This window comes from Nelusetta ayraudi, unplaced genomic scaffold, assembly GCF_046127955.1.
Source record: "Nelusetta ayraudi isolate G7.1 ecotype Tasmania unplaced genomic scaffold, CSIRO-AGI_Nayr_v1 ptg000007l, whole genome shotgun sequence".
Lineage (NCBI taxonomy): Eukaryota > Metazoa > Chordata > Actinopteri > Tetraodontiformes > Monacanthidae > Nelusetta > Nelusetta ayraudi.
Window position 1 is genome coordinate 700001 of NW_027466057.1, and position 14891 is coordinate 714891.

A 14891-nucleotide genomic window follows, 5' to 3' on the forward strand; every position below is an offset into this window, starting at 1 on the left:
CAGAAAGCCTTTGAGGCGTGTACGCCAGTGGCGCTTCCCGCCAAGTGTGCATGCGGCGATGACAATCAGCATGCATGCATGTGCGTGTGACGGCCAGGCTCATTGCACATGTGAGAGCGGGAGGGCATCACGTGTAACCGCTCAGGTGTGTGAATGAACAAGAGGCAGCCCTGTTGCTAGGTGAAAACGGAACGTGTTCGTTGTCAGACTTCTTTTGGTGTGATGCTCCCACCTAGTGGACCAAGATAGGCATTGCCACATGTGCAATAACATGGAACCCTTAATGCATTTTTTGTAAAGAAACAGAACGTGAAGAGACAAGGTTCAACAGTTCTAGAATTTTCAACTTTTGCAACGTTCCCAACTTTTCCTACTAAGTTCCTTCTCCCTTCTCGACTGATATGTGTTTGGAGTCAATTTTTATGTTCAAATACGTATATGCTAATCCAACGGAAGTGATGAGCGCAATACAAAATTAACTCAAACACCACCCCCTTGCGGCCATTGATATGTTTTCTTAATCTGATACTTTAAAATGTTTTGTTGTTTACTCCGTTGCCTCCAGTTGATTTTGGTAAAGAATTTAAGAGACAAAATAACAAGAATTGGTTTCTGTGTGGCGTTTACATGTTCTCCCCATGTTCTACCCAAAACAACCAATATGTTCACAGAGGTTATCTCTAGGTACACTGGTTTCCTCCCACAGTCCGAAAACATGCATGTGAGATGAATTGGGAACTCTAAATCAGGGGTTACCAACGTGAAGGTAGCCCCCCAACGACCACATGAGTAGCCCGCTGGCCTGTTCAAAAAATAGTACAACTTGTTAAGCTGCGTCTAAAATTCAACTTTATCCAACCCTGTTTAGACATTGTCGATAATTATTGAGCACTCATTAACGTGATCAGTGTCTTCACAAAGATGAGTATCATTAATAATATGAAAGTATAGCAAACTGGTAGCCCCAACATGACTCTGTCCCTTTTGAGGGTCAAAATGACATACAAACACCCATCTATAGTGCATACAGACAAGCACGCATAAAGAAAAACCTGCACACATGCATAAACACATATCTGTATTGCTCTTTTTATGAAGACTTTGCCTTGACTTTTGACATCTATTAATTTTCCATTTTTGTGCACAGCCTCAAACACGAACCTTGATCGCGATTTTCCTGACCTTAATCCAAATCCCAGTTCATATCCTGCGTCTGGGTGGCACATTGTTCCAGAATCACAACTTTGGTTCTACAATATAACATTCTGAAACTTTCATCAGGTTGGTGCAAACACCCTGAAATCAAATGTGTCATTGTCACACTAATCCAAAGATGCAGCCTTACTGTGGCGTTGGTATTTGCTGACATGGTTTTGATGAACAAACCTCTTACTCTCTCGGATTTATTAAGAAATCTGTTTATTTTATTTTGTTTTATTTTCAAATCATTTTTAATCTCCTCAGTCAAGTTGTGCTCACTGTGCCTGCGAAGAGAAGGAGATGGGGGGGGGGGGGGGGGGGATGATCACCTTATCTGAGACAAACATATGTTTACGGACGGAGCGAAAACTTTGAGGAGACGGAATTGTTGCGGCTACCGAGAGCCACGCCCCCAAAACCGCGGAGCGCGCGTCTCCCCAAGGCGTGTGGCTTTGATCAGCGTTCACTGTGTTCGGTATCCTGTCACGTTAGGGGGATGAGTGTCACTATCGTTTAACGCACCCGCGCGGAAAGATAAACAACGACGTGCATCCCAGATGCATATAAGTGTAAAGACACGTGCAATCCGCACCGCAGCCCTAATTCCCGCCATCAACTCGCTGTCACTTTCGGGCGTCTTGGCAAAACATTTGTCCGGTGCATCAACATCTCGCTTGAAAATGACGTCAAACAAGTGCTTGGTGGGGACGTCTCAACTTTCTTCTTAGTGTCTCGGCTTGTTGGAAGTGTACTTTTCTCGGCTTGTCAAGTGATTCTTAGAAATTGTATTTTTTTTTAAAGAAGAAAAAGAAAAAGAAAAAACTTACTCAGAATTTCCACTAGAGGGAGACATTGGCGCGGAATTACATTTCATTTTAAGGTCTAAAAATGGCAGCCGTGGAAACGGCACTGTTTTATAGCACATCCTGATCTTATTTTGCTGTGGCGTTAAATTCCATTCTTTCATTTACAATCATAGCTTCTTCTCCAGTCAGAATAGTGGGGAGGCAGGGTTGCACTCTGGACAAGTTGCCAGTTTATGGCAGGGCCACACAGAAAGAATGACAGTTGTACACAATCCTATGGAAATTCAGAGTTCCCAGTACGCCTCATGTGCATGTTGATGCATGTGGGACTGTGGGAGGAAGCCAAGAAGAACCCAGAGAGAACCCATGCAGACGCAGGCCAAGGGATCGAACCCGCGACCTTCTTGCTTCAAGGCAAGTGAGCCGGTGCTTGGCATTTATTTAATTTATATGAAGCAAATGTGAAAGTATCAACATTATTGAAACATTCATATCAATGTTAAAGGCCTTATTATTTCCTTTCTTTGGTGATTTACAAGAAAACTATTATTATTTCAATAGGATATTCTATAGTCAGATACCACCGTATGTAGGCCATGATCATATAAAGTCCCCCAAATCATGCATTCTAACCGGGGGAAGTGTGTCACAGTGAGTCTACACACTGTTGGGACGGCTCCCAAAGAGCAAAGGGCTTTTGGTGTGTGTGTGTGTGTGTGTGTGTGTGTGTGTGTGCGTGTGTGTGTGTGTGTGTGTGTGTGTGTGTGTGTGAAAGACTCTGGCGGCGTCTTGCTCTCTGAACTCGGCTGTTCCACCTTCAGCTGGAGTCTAAGAGGAGATGTAGAGTGCAGGAGAGGATTGGGAGGGTGTCTCTCTCTCTCTCTCTGTATGTGTGTGTGTGTGTGTGTGTGTGTGTGTGTGTGTGTGTGTGTGTGTGTGTGTGTGTATGCGCGAGCCCCATTATTAGAGGAAGTTCATCTTCTGATAAATACATAGCTACACATCCCACTGGACCCACTGTCTGAGACGGCAGCCAGAGCCTAATGTGAGCTTGTCTGAGCCGCAGTGACTACAAGGGGGGGAGCCGCGCGGAATTCATGTTTTGTCCCTAGGTTGTTCGTTTGAGAGCTTTAGAGGATTTTAATGTGCTCTCTCTGTACCCGGCCCGCACTTTCCGTTCAAGGGCCTCTCCAGACGCGCCGCAGCTCTTCACAAGGAGACATGCATAATCACGGCAGAGGGGATGGGTGGGGGGGGATGAAACGGAGGGGAGACGTGTAAAGCATCATATACATATGGTACTTTATATTGTTCCCCTTTCAGGTATTCTTATGGGTGTTTTGGTTTTAGGTTTGATTTTTTGTGTTGTTACACACAAAGGAAACAGCCGCAGCTCTGCACTTCAAAGGGCCCCCCCGCAATCCCACATTGGCAGACCACGGCGGCGCGCCGTGCTGTGCCGTGCGCCACAGACAGACAGGAGCTGTTAAGAAGAGGTGGAGACGATATTCTTCTCATTAAAAAAACACCGCCTTTCTCCTCCTCTCCACAGATTACAGTGCAATGGGGAAAAAAACTACACAAGGAAGACACTGTTTGCCACCATGCACAGCAAAATAGTAATAATAATAAAAAAAGATGCAGCAATGCGTTATTGGAACTGTCAAATAAAGCATACAGTTGGTGAGGTCTCAAAACAATTGTTCTTTGCAAAAAAAAAATTCCAAACCACTTTTTTTCCTCTGGAAATGATTGACATGTTGTTTACAGATAAATCCCAAGCTTTTCTATATTTTAAAAGTCTGGCTTTCTTTTGTGTGAGGTGTTTGCTTACAGGCTGTTCTTTTTTTCTTTTTTTTTTTTTTTACCTGGTCAAGACCTTGTGGGAAGAGCTTCTTTAAAGACCTTGTATACACTGGGAAAGCTGCCACTGTGAGGCTGCAGTGTAGCCAGGTTGTTTGGAAATACAAAAATGCTGATGCAGACTCTGGAGACAAAGGACTTTTTCAGACATCCATTCAGCCACTGCTTTAATTACATTAAAAATGGAGCTTATGTTAACAATACTTTTATGATTACATACCCGGTGATTCCACCTCTGACCTAACCAGTGTTAAAAAGTAAAGTTAAATACTTCAGTTCGTCATTTTAAGTGGAAAATTATATTGGTGTCCAAAAAGCAAAGCTAAAGCAGTGTGAAGAATCTAGCAGTTGTATCCTTCTATCAATCACATCTGTTAAAAAAGAATCAGGTCTATTACTGAGATCATTAACCTAAGACTCCAAGGTGACGTCTTACACATACACTAAGTGGTACTACTGCCTCAGACGTAGCCCTGTGAACTTTATTTTGCCTTTGAAATCACAGCATTATTGATTATTAAGCATCATTTTTGTGGAATTTACTAATAAAGGTACAGTGAGTGAGAATTAGTGGCATCTAATGGTCAAGAAGGCATATTGCAAATAATGTATATATATTTGTGATATACCACTTGATCCAAAATATTTTTAGGGTAAAACCACAAAATCCCAAGCAGAAATGCTTAAAATGAATAGACACAAGTTATTTAATTTCACCGACTTTGCCTAACTAAAACGTAGACATAATTTTAAATTGTATTTAATGCTGTTGGATCCTTTTTTAATGTTACATAATGCTCCTTTAAGTTGGGCTGAGAAGACACGCGCGCGACGCACTCACGGACCCGCACAAGAATTTGAAGTTTTTGGGTGGAACAAGTGTATACGTGCTAATTAAAAGGCTCCCCCATCGGAGCCTGCAATACCAGGGGTGGCCTCTGGATGGCAGTGTCAGGCTGCGCAAGCCGCCTCCAGGCTGGGCTCGCTCATTAGTGCGGTCTAGCGGGCCCCGCCGACATGTCTCATAAATGTCAACACCAGTACAGCAGGGGGACAGCGGGGCCTGGATGTAGCAAACACGGGCGCCGTGAAAGTCCACTCTGTCTGTCAAATCAATCACAGGAGGCCAGCCACGAGCTGCATGTTCGCACCTCGCAGGGAAACTACCTGCAAGTTGGCATTTAGTTAGTTCAAGATGCAAAGGATAAATCCCAGCAGAGCCGCGCGCGCAAGAAATGGTCTCAGATCTGGCGTGGAAAACAGACTTCTCTGTGGTGTGCAAAGACGTTTCAGGGTTCGCAGTCCTGGCTGTATTTGAAACGTGCGCGCTCTTGCGCTACCCGTGCTACGGCCATTGGAGTTGTCACCTCGCCGTGGCCGCTGCTGGTCCCCCCCCCCCCGTTACCATCTCCTCCTCCACCTCTGCTCTGTCCTTTCCACCCCCTCCTCTTCTGCCCCCACCCTACCACCAACCCCCCCATTATCAAGCCATGTGCTGGCTGCACCCTTTTCCATTCTCTTCCAATCGGGCCACAGGAGCAGGTGGATTGGAGATAACTTGCGCTGTGCTTTGTTTTCGGCCTGACACTGTCATTAATCATTGCCCAAGCCACACTTCAACATATAATAATAAGGACTGGCTGCTGTGTGGGGGCTGCCGCCCAATTGCCTTTCATTGTGCGGATGCCAAATTGGAGGTGAACGGCCATAGCCAGACACTACTCCCCTGTCCCCAGACTGTCTCATCATTTAGGTATTTATCCATCTCCGGCTTGTCTGCGGAGCTTCTCCCTGCCCTCCCAGGAGGCCCGAGATTGTTAGGGGGAGGATCAGAATTGTTGCTCGGGCTTTTTGGCTTTGATTCGGCGCCTATAAGTTAGGGATTAGAAGCAAATTTCCCACAGGGCAGTGTTGGATTTGCTGGTGTTTAACTGTTTAACCTGTCTTAGTCTTGTGTGGCCAAGGGGCGTGGGCGGCAGCGGCTGCAAAGGGAGAGGAAGTGGGGCTTTTTTGGAGAGAGACCGGTCAACTGGCCCTCAGAGATCCAAATGGGCTAATCCAGCGCCGGGCCAAGTATTGATAAGAGAGGGCCCCCTATCCATGTCACCTCCAGTGGGGCTGTTAGAATACTGGGCAGAAAGTGTATGTGTGTTTGTTTGACTGGGAGAGAAGCCATAGTGTGTCCAGGATGGGATTTATGGAAAGCACATTAAGAAATATAATCGTTTTACTCTATTTCTTAACATACACATTTTAAGCAGGGCATATAGTTAACCATTATTATTATTATTATTATTATTATTAATATTATTATCAACATTATTATTATTAGTAGTAGTAGTAGTAGTAGTAGCAGTAGTAGTAGTGTTAGCAGTAGTTTTATTTCACTGTGACAGTTACGAATCAAAAACAAGTTAAAAAAAAAAGTTAAATAAAAGGTTTTTAAAAGACAAAAATGAAACCTTAGCAACGTCTATGCTCATACTCTATTTTGTTTGGTATTTTTCTTTTCTTTTCTTTTTTTAAAAAAATATTTCACTCCGGTCCATGTCTGTATCGTTAAGAGACCGATGTGTGTGTGGTGGGCCCATGAGATGGTGTTAACTCTGGGTCTGTTACTTTGTCTGTACCTCAGAACAGAGAGGAAGCACTGCCCGGCAGGAATCCTGCTGTTGTCAAACATAATCCAGGCAGATTACTGTGACTTTTTTTCCTTTCTTAAAGGCGACTTTGAAGGCTGTAAACAAGAGGAGGACCAGAGGAGCGCAGACGTCACAAACGGCCCTGCAGAAAAAGGGAACCTCCCGTGATGACTCCAAATCAAGTCACGCCATCATTTCGGGACGCTTTTCATCCGCTATTGCTTGACTTTACTCCTATGTTGTCTCCCTTGCACTGAAAATCTCTTTCCCGCTCATATCCGGGTGGTGGTCCTCAGCATCAGTGCGGCCGGTAGAACACTAAAGAGCCCCATATCTCTTCCGCCGCTGTCGAAATATACTGCAATACCGTATTGATCTTTAATTAAAGAAGTTCTTAACCTTGGCTGGGCAGTGGACCCCCAGGCCAGTGAGTTAATTAATGTACTAATAGTCATAATATTTGTGCTGTGCACGGGAGGTACATAAAAGATTATCTATTGTGCGAGCAGTTTATCAGGGCAATGATGCCGGAGCCCCGTGCTGTGCGTATATCAATATTATGGGCGAAAATCTGCAATCAAGACAAGAAGGAGCGGGAGAGTGGGCCCTTTTAATAAGTCCCTGGGTTCATCAGCAGTTTAGCGTGGCTCCCCGTCCCACCTCCTGGGGATTCCCGTCCGATCGTAACCAGGCCGCGTCGGGCGAGGCGAGGGCCCTTTCTCCAGGCGCTAATGCTTTGCCGCCTTGACGACACGCAGCGGACCGTAAGCCGTCCAAAAGATCCGCTCCTCCTCCAGATGAGTCAGGGGTCCCACTCCGCCGTTTACCCCCCACGCTCCCGAGGAGGGCCGTCTCATCCCGCGGATCAAAACCTCACACTGGCTGACCTTTCGGCTGCCTGCGCCGACCACCAGACACCAGCTGAGGGGAAGGTGGAGGGTTATGCCCGGGCCCCAGACACACTGTGATATCACCCTTTATGGCTTTATTGATTTCCTCTCAGGATGCAACTATTAACATCGAGCCACGGCGGTGGCCGCTGCGGCTGTGTGTTTTTCTCCGCAGGTAGGAGCGGCGGCTCACACCTCCTGGCCCCGGTGCATTGTGCGTAGGGGGCGACGGGGGAGGGCGGGGGGGAGTGGGAGAGGCACAGGGGAGGCACATGCTTTTATAATTAAGGTCAGCTGGGATGCATTACAGCATTTGGAGGTGTTAAAACGGGCCCTCCTAAGAGAGTATGTTGGCATTGCCCGCACTCGTAAATTAGACCCCGCTCCCTGCAGATGTTAGGGGGAGTGGAGGGGGTGGGGGCAGGCACGGAGGGAGGTAGAATGGAGGGGAGGAACTAGGTGGATGGCCGGATGTCGATTTGAGGCTGGATTTGATTTTATTGTTACTCGGTGCGGCCCCCATCCCCCACCACGGCAGTATCATTGATTTTTCTAATTTTATATATACATGTATGAATAAAAGGATGCCGGGGTAACTTGTTGCAGTAAAAACTGGGGAAGTCAAGCAGGGTCTTGTTTGCCATATTTAACAGAGGAGGGGAAAATAATAAAAATCAATATATGCCAATAGCAGCAAGCTCACCAGTTACGCAGCATTTCAGAGTTCAATGTTATACAACTTTTTTTTTCTGGAGCCAAACCACAAAGTTATGAAAACCAGCCCTTTGTGATGTCACCAAGGGTACTGATACCTCTTCCAGTTTAGCCACAACGCCGCCAGTCAAGCCTCTGACACTGCCTTGTATTTGTCCCCTTTGTGTGGAATGCATAGAAAATATCATAAAGCATCATGGCAGGACGTTCAAAGCCATTCAGGAGGCTGCAAACAGAGGGCTAAATAGGATTAAAAATATATATATATCTACGTTTAAAAAACAAAACAAAAAAAGTTTTTGATGAAAAATAAAGATAGGGAAAAAAAAAACGTGAAACATTGACCCTTTACACACGATGACACAGGGTGCATGTACAAACACAAAAGCTCATCAACGGGAAACAAAAATGTAAATAATGGGCAGGTAAGTCAACAAGTTGCCGCTGCAGAATTAGCCAAAGGTGTGTGCGTGTATGTGTGTGAGAGAGCCCTCTCCTTGGACCGACGCTGGCTCCAACAAGGCTGGCGAAACAAAGCAGGGCCCTTCAGCCTCACAATGGGGAACGCTGTCAACAAGGACAGGGGAGGGGAGCAGGAACAAACAGAACACAAGAGTTTCACAAACAAACCTGTCACGAGGCATTCAGCCGGACAGGTCTGACTGGGACACGGCTGCGTCACGCCCAGCACCGGGGGTGAGGCAGGGGTCACCTCTGCCATGGTTGGCTGCGAATAGCACGACGAAGAGAAGAAAAGATGTGGGAGAAACGCACCAGGGCTCGGCAAGGAGGTATTTTAATATTGCTGACTTCTGACATTTACCATCTATTATCTATTATATAGCGTCAGGATTGCGTAAGGTGTAATTATGCCTCGAAGCCTAGCAACGTCACGATTTTGTGAGAGTCTTTAGACAAGTATCTGAAGGAGAAACAGGTAAAAGGTTTTCCAGGTGAAACCACGAGACACTCAATTGTAAAACTCATGTATTAAAGTATTTGTTAAAATAGTTGCGAAACGTTAGGACTGAGCAAAGAGATTGCAGCATGTTCTTTGCTAAATATGTCAATTAATGCTCGGCTGTTCACAGGTTCATTCCAATCAGGCCAGTCACTTGGTTTTAAATTGGCACCGTGAAACTATAATTTAAGATGGTGGCTAATGATCAAAGCAAAAGAGGAAAGAAAACTACAGATCACAACTTGATCTGAAAAGAGAACAAGAAAAAAGAGGAAAAAATAGTGTGCAAGGAAATTAAATTTATTACTATTTAAAAACATTTTTTTTTAACCTTTTGGAATAAAATGTATGTTTAAAGGCTTTAGGTCTGCAAAAGTTGAAACTCTCAAAAGGAAGCCAGTCACAGAGGTCATCAATTATTTCTCTAAATATTGGAGCGTGACAGCTCTAGCTATGTCCTGACACGTCGTCACGAAGATTATTGCAATTTAGATTTCCTTTTTTTTTTTGCCCTATTGATTTTTTAGGTTTTCAGTTGATAATTCCAGTCATCTTGACAGCTTGTGGATACCAGTCATCGCCCTGATACTCCAGAGACGAGGCCGAGTGCCAGAAAGGTGACAGAAACGGGGCCAATCAGAGCCACCGCTGACCTTTGTTTACGTCTGCTGGCCAGAGAGCTCCACCAGATTCTGTGTCCCCTGGCACGTTGACTAAATGGCAAAGGCACAAAAAGTTAGCATGTTGAGAGATTTTTGGAATGTTTTAACCATAATTAGCCTTGACGTCTCTCCATAGTTCCCTGGCCTATGCATTACAAACCCCAGGACTTATTATTATTTTGACTAGATGCATGCCGCAGAACAGGAACTTTCAGCGATGTTTGCGAGGCTGCAGAAGCTGCGTTGGCTTCCTGGTGTCCCGCTGTCTAGCCGAAGGTTTCATAAAGAAAACAATTAGCTTAGCGCCGCTCTTCCTTCGCCGATTCCAAAATGCAGACTTCTAAGAAATCATCAAGTGTTAATTTCTCCTGAGAGTAATGACTACGAGGATGATTAGACTGTATAATGAGGAACTAAGATTAGAGTTTCTAATTATTTTCCCTGATCATTGCATTTCTTGTTGCCTCCTTGCTACCTTGCCAGGATTGTTTAGCTGCGCTCGCTTGTCTTTACCCCCCCACTTCTTGTATACAAAACCACAAAACCTGAGCATGACCTCTGCTTTAGGATAACAGAATGAAATACTGTTGTGCACCACGCAAAAAAAAAAAAAAAAAAAAAAAATCATTGCTCACAGGTGTTTTTTTTTTTGTTTTTTTTACAGCAGTATTTATTTGACCATTATGCTAAATTGTCCCCATAAAGCTGTACTTGGCAGCGCCCTCCTCTCAATCTCTTTGTGAGCCACTTAAGTATACCGCTGGGGGTAACTGTGTTGCACGGACGCAATATGGTCACTTTAGAATGAATAAATAAGGCTGGTTAAGTTGAGCTGCGCCCCCTTTTGGAGGGAAAGAAGCAGTGTCTTTGGGGAACGTCTCATAGATTTTGAGTTTTTTTCAAGTGTTGCTGGTCGTAGTTGTGTTGAAAGGTGCAGTGTTATACACACATATATCAGAAGCAGAATCCAGCAGAGCAGCATCAGGCTGTGATCAACAGTATATTTACCCCTCTGTTTACGGCCTCCTGGCAAAGTGGTCCCAGTTAGCTTTTCGCTTACGAGAATTTCCACGTTTGGAAGGGGACAAACAACAAGGTGGTCCCAGAAAAAATAAAATAAAATGACCAGGAATGCTCTTTTTTGACATTGCAAAGAGAATGGCAAATATATATATTTTTTTACTACAACCTGTAATCGCAATCACCATATTTTGTTAAGGACGGATCTGTAATATCTCCTGTGTGTCAGATGCTGCAGAGATCTGGCGACCGCAGGCGGGCAGCCATAAAATGAGGGGGCCTGACTCTGCCGAGACCACCTCTATTCACGTCCTCGCTGCCACTGGATGCTAAATGGCAGCCGGAAAATCACAGCTGTGGGATCAAGCACGCCACATTAGAGTTGAGGATTTTGCCCCAAAAAAAGAGTACAGCTGAGCGCTGATGAAAAAAAAAAAATAATAATAATATATATATATATATATATATATATAAGAAAAAAAAAATCGAGATCTAATCGATTGGCAAGGAAACCAGTCACTGGTTTTGCAGGTGAACGCCGGAAGGGTTTCGTAAAGTAGACAAAAGGAAAAAATCCTGATTTACAATAAAACAGCCGTCCAAATGTTGCAGAGTTAAATCCAATCTTGCTGAGCAGCTATCTATGATTTGAATAGAAGAAGAGCTTAATCCTTGATTCAAATGGGTTTAGTTGGGGGCGAAACTGGGCCGAATTAGTTTCTAAAGTCTTACTGGTACTTATTTTTCTGCTTACACAAAGAGACACTCGGTCCTTCATTATAACCTCAATGTGCATTTTTCGTGGGATTTCAGAGACGGGGCATTTTTCTACAGCAATTTACACTCCGGCAATTACAGCGCTGTGGCACAGATATGGTGTCGGCCCCACCTCCTTGACCTCTGGCCCTGTTGCGAAAGTGTGTTTGCTGATTAACGGCTGGCTGAGGTGCGCGGCTCCATAGCGCCGGCACCCTGTCCTCCCGAACCGAGGTGACAGTCTCCAAGGCTCTTTATGGAAATTAACTGCTCAACACGGCCAATTAGACCTGTGTTTTTTACAGCGACTCAGCTTTTCACCCAACCCGGCCAATAAAGGCGAGGCCGGATAAGACACTGCGGCGAATTGATGCGAATTAGTTGGCCCGCCGACGGGCTGGTCCGTCCAAAAGTGCAACGATAAAGCACAGGGATGAGTTTTCGCATGAGCAGGAAATTATAGCCGGGTGGAATGGTGGATGACTTGTGGAATACATTTAGTGGCGATTAATAAAATGGAATAATTCGGAGCCAAAAAAACATCCAAAAAGTTTGATTTGAGAAAATCCAATTTTTTCTTTTTTTAATTATTTGTTTCTTTTAGCCTTTTAATCACAAAGTGGCGCATGAACAAAATTTTCCCAGCTTCAGCACCTTTCATTCAGAGTGACTAACTGGGAATTTGGCATTAGTATACCGCCTTTTCACTCCTCCATCTAAAGATAGGGCCCTTAGCCTGATACACTGTCTTAATTTTCCTCTTTCTTCGGCCACTGCGGAGAGCGACGGCATTAGGGTGAGGAGGAGGGCCCGGAGTCTGTGGGCAAGAATACACTGTGGAAGTTGCAAAGGGCAGAGTCTCTAGGAAATCCACTCTCTCTTTGAAAAAAAATGTCATGGGAGAGATAGGAGATTGGCACCACAAAGGGCCCGGAATAGCATGGGCTGCTACGCGTTGTCAGACAAGATTTGGGCTGAGACATTGACTTTTGTTCTGCAAAGTGCTGGCCCCTGAAAGGGAGATGGGAGGTGTAAAAATCGTGATTTCTCCTCGTCCCAGAGTTATGCGCAATACATTAGCCACCTCGCAACGCCGGGCCCGGGGTCGGTAATGTCACAATTATTCCTCGTTTGCAACAAAAAAGGGGCCTTGTGAGCGATCGGAGCAGTTTGGTAAATCTAGAGAGAAAAGTTCCCCGTCCTAAAAGCGCTACGGAGTGCAGGACAAATGGCAAAAGCCTTCAGCTTTCCCATAACTCAGCTGCCCTTCCCCATGATAACAAAGGCTTTGTATGTTTTTTATGCAGCTTTGCCCCCTTGGCCACATAATAGGATTATGAATAATTTCTACAAATTTACAAAAACAAATCACATGGCAGGGCTTAAAGTTTGCTAATAATTTCTCCATAGCCGATAGATCAAAGCGAGGTGCAGGGACCGGCAGAGCCAGGCGGTAGATTGACCCTGGTCAGGCATTTTTAATGAAAGGGTTAATCTCCTCAGAGGTTACCATTCAGGAGCAGGCAGTGTGACCAAATGAAGAATTCAGGTCTGGGATAAGGAGGAGAATAGTGGTCTAGAGGGTGCAACTCAGTGACAGCAAGAAAAGCCTTGAGGTAAAACTCTGAGATGCTGCATCTGGGGCCATCAAGCCAAATCTGGCTTTGGAAGAAAGGGGGAGGAATGGGGGACTAGGGGGTGGGAGTCAAAGCTGTTTGAAGAACCTATGGCACATGTGTCAAACTTAAGAACCGCAAGGTTTGCAAGTACTTGAAAAGTGCATGATTACCTTAAGATTAACGTCTATGACGCTTTGGTGTGAACAAACATTGAGCGTAAACCACGTTGGTCACAAAGTGACGACCGCTGGATTACAGAGTTCCCAGTCCAGCGGAAGCTTTCTTCCCCCACAACCAACAGAACTGAGTAAAATACCCACAGATTAAAAAGAAAAGTCCACGAATGGTTAATTTGGAAAGGAAGGAAATAAAATTTTTCGAATTCAAATTTTTCGAAATGTGTGATGCATCGGAGTTCCCTCGGAATCTATGAGGACACGTGTACCAGGTTGCTAACTTGAGTAGATAATAATTAAATATGGAGATGGCAGTTTTACAATACGACAGGAAGCCATTCACTTTATTACGTCAGTTTACATTGCAGCAACAGCACTGGCTTGATGTGGCTCTTGGTAAGAGTGAGTTTTGTTTCAAGGCACTGTCACTATCCGTGCCAGCAGATGAGCCCTCAACACGTACCCCCTCCAAGAAAAATAAATAAATAATAAAATCACACCCTGTCATGAAAGCCAAAAGGGAGCAAAGGCACAATACAAAAAAGAAAGGACTCATTAGGGCGACCGCTGCTCCTCCGTGAAGTACCTGGCTCTCCAAGCCCTCGAGTGTTTGGGATAAACCCGCTCGTCAAGAACCTCTCGTGCAACTGTAAGCAGACTCGCCCCGTTCTCAAGTAATTAGACTTGAATGAGTTCCAAAAACAAGTTGGGGGGGAGCGCAAGGCTGAGGCGAGGAGGGAGAGAGGGTGGGTGCGTGGGTGGGAGGGCTGAGAAAAAAACAAAACAAACTCTTTTACAAATGCATGAGCCTCGGCTTTAAGGAGGTTTGGAAATCTGGCGGTGACTGTGGCAAAATGGGACTCTTGGTAATTAGGAGCAGATGAAATTGCTTATCACTTCTGGAGTTACTGTGTAGCCATTTGGCTGCGTTCTCTGGGATTAATCAGAGGGCCATTGACACGACACTGTTGCACAATTATCATTCATACGTTATACGGTAATTGGGCACCCCCTCCCAATACCACCACTAAGGAATATAAAGTGCCAACGCAATTCCAGATGGAAAAAAAAAAAGAGAAGAGAATGAATGGAGCATCCATCAGCAGTTGACTTTGTGAACAGTTGCTGGCTGCTGAAGCTTGTGCAACAAAAGTGCAGGAGTGACATGTTTCAAATGAGGATATCAGTCTCCTATTTGAGAAAGAAAAACATCGGAAATCACCCAGAGATGAATAATTTCGTCAAATGGATCGTAATGTCAGTGACTTGATGCCAAATGAACAAGTGATGAGAACCGAGGATGCGTTTCTGTAAACTGGAAAGCGCTGATTGCACTTTCAGAGACGGTGCGTTTAAGGACCTGTGCACGAGTCTGCACACCTTATTGAATCAGGCCTTCCCGTTAAGACGGCGGAAAGCTAATGAAACCGATTGAAAACTCTCGGCTCATTCGGCCAAAACATGTACGCAACAACTCCTTTTTTTTTTTTTTTTTTTTAAATTTCATTTGCGGCCCCCAATACCGCGCCCGACTGAAAATTACATGTCGTTGTCCTAACGGCCTGGGGAGGCGGCTTGACAA